This window comes from Alligator sinensis, unplaced genomic scaffold (assembly GCF_000455745.1).
Source record: "Alligator sinensis unplaced genomic scaffold, ASM45574v1 scaffold4_1, whole genome shotgun sequence".
NCBI classification, from domain to species: domain Eukaryota; kingdom Metazoa; phylum Chordata; order Crocodylia; family Alligatoridae; genus Alligator; species Alligator sinensis.
Genome location: NW_005841887.1, coordinates 1804817 through 1807060, shown reverse-complemented (window position 1 = coordinate 1807060; position 2244 = coordinate 1804817).

Here is a 2244-nt window from a genome sequence, read left to right as displayed (position 1 = left end):
GCCCCCCCTCCCGAGGAAAACCCTAGGTGAAAGTTTCCCTCCCAGCTAGACCCATAGAAAGGAAAGCACCCCTTGCTAGCTGGGATCTAGGGGTAAACACACCTTATATCACGTAAAACTGTGCCTCATATTTTGTATAATTGTTACCATAATTATGAATATGTACAAAATATTATGGAATTGGGTTAGTTTGATATAATGGGTTTCTGGCTCATCATATTGTAAATATTCATCTGTATACCTTTGGAGTTGTTAAAAGATATTGCTAAAAATATTTTTGGAAAGTTTTCCTTTGTTTCCTATTAGAATATTTACCTATATATATATTGAATATGTAATAGTATGTATATTATAATTCAATAAACTGTAAATAGTTAAGAGCATTGGCTTGGAGTTGACTCTATAGAGGAAAGAGGGACCCGCGCTCAAATCACCAGTGCCCCTTTCACAGCACTGTCCCTTGCCTAATCTATCCCTTCCAATTGAGGACGGGCACACCCTTGGGTGTTCCCAGGTTACAAAAACAAACACTCTGAAAACTGCTTGAAAGGTCTTGGTGCAAAAATCTCACCGTGAAAATTATTCTCAGTTAAAAACAAAAACAAACAAACAAAAAAAACAAAAAAACAAAAATAATGTCAATATTTTTGTAATATCTAATACTTTTCTCAAAACCCCCAATGCCAGATCTTTACAATTATGTGAGAAGCTCAGCTATAATTAAAAAACAAACAAACCATCTAACCCCCTCCAGTTGTGAAAAAAAGAACCCCAAAGTCTCATAGGAGGTAAATACAAATCATCTACCATTTTGATTTAAAATATTATGATTTTTGAGAGACATGACTGCATGATCTTTGAACTCTTGGGGCTGGCCAGGAGTTGGGGAGATCATACTGGGCAGCAGGATGGACTCCACTTGTTCAACAGGGGTTATCCTGTACAGCTGTGTCAGGACAGCCTGGGACAGTCACCCCATGACCAGCCATGCGATCAACAGAGCGGCTTTGAGGATGGCTAGTTGAACTAGCTACTTCTCTATTTTTTCCTTAGTCTTTGAAATCAAATTATAGCTATTCCCAGCACACACAGGCTGCATCTGTATTGCAGCCATTGCATTTCAAGCACACACAGTAAGTCCTTCAATCTTGATGGATAGTAGGTGTGGTAATGCACATTATTATGCGACAGTATATCCCTGGAGGCAGAGCCAATAAACAGCAAAGGAATAAGAATGGTGAGTAGCTCAACCACCATGATGCAGAAGGATCAGTGCTATTTGAGTGTTCCTGTTCAGATCGCATAGTTTGAAGGGCAAACCTACCGACTTGCCACTTCAAGTAAGTTACACATATAGTGCTACATTCTGCTTTCAGTTACAGGAAGAAGATATTTACTTTCTTTCGTTCCTTTTTATGCCATATGCCATCATGACTCTGTAAAAGGACCAAGCCAGGGGCTTTAATATTGCTTGGAAAACTCTGGATCTGTCAACATTATTTTATCCAATAGTGTTCATTCTTGTCTCTCCTTGTCATATGCCAGATGCAATGAAAATTCAGTATTTACATCCTGTCATAGCCTGTTGGCCCTGTTTTAGCTGACAAGTGGGTACAAGCTCGCCCATATAACACATTATCCAACTTGCCTTTAAATGACTCTGTACTTATCTGTCATTTTACTACCCATTGTTGTTCTTGTGTTCTTTTGCTTACATCTGCTAATTTCTCCCTTTTTATTGCTCTTTTTTGATGCAATAGGTTTTCTTTGGTGACACTTCTAGCCAACTCAGCAGCTAGTATTCTTATCTCTGAAGTCTTCACAAGTGAATTATTTGTCCTGTAGTGTTTAACTGCAATCTCCTAAAATCACAGAAATGGATACGGTTTAATCGAAACTGTTAAGTGACACCTAATATTTCATTCATTTGGAAAAAAAAAATTGGATAATGGCTTGGAAGAAACATAAAAGGAAAGATTGTGGTGTAGATGATACAGTGAAGAACTCATAGGTATATCTAAGAATATTCAAAGCCTGCTAGGTACAGCTCTTTCTACCTATAAAATATCTATTTCTTGCCCCTTATTTATATTTGCACACATTAAAAAGGGATTAAAGTAGGTTTTACATTTGCTAGTGATTTAATTGTAAAAGCACAGAAAATCTATCTGAAGAGAGCCAAAAGCTCTCATGCAGGAACAAAATGAGATACAAAACTAGCTTACTGGAACTAAGTGCTTTATC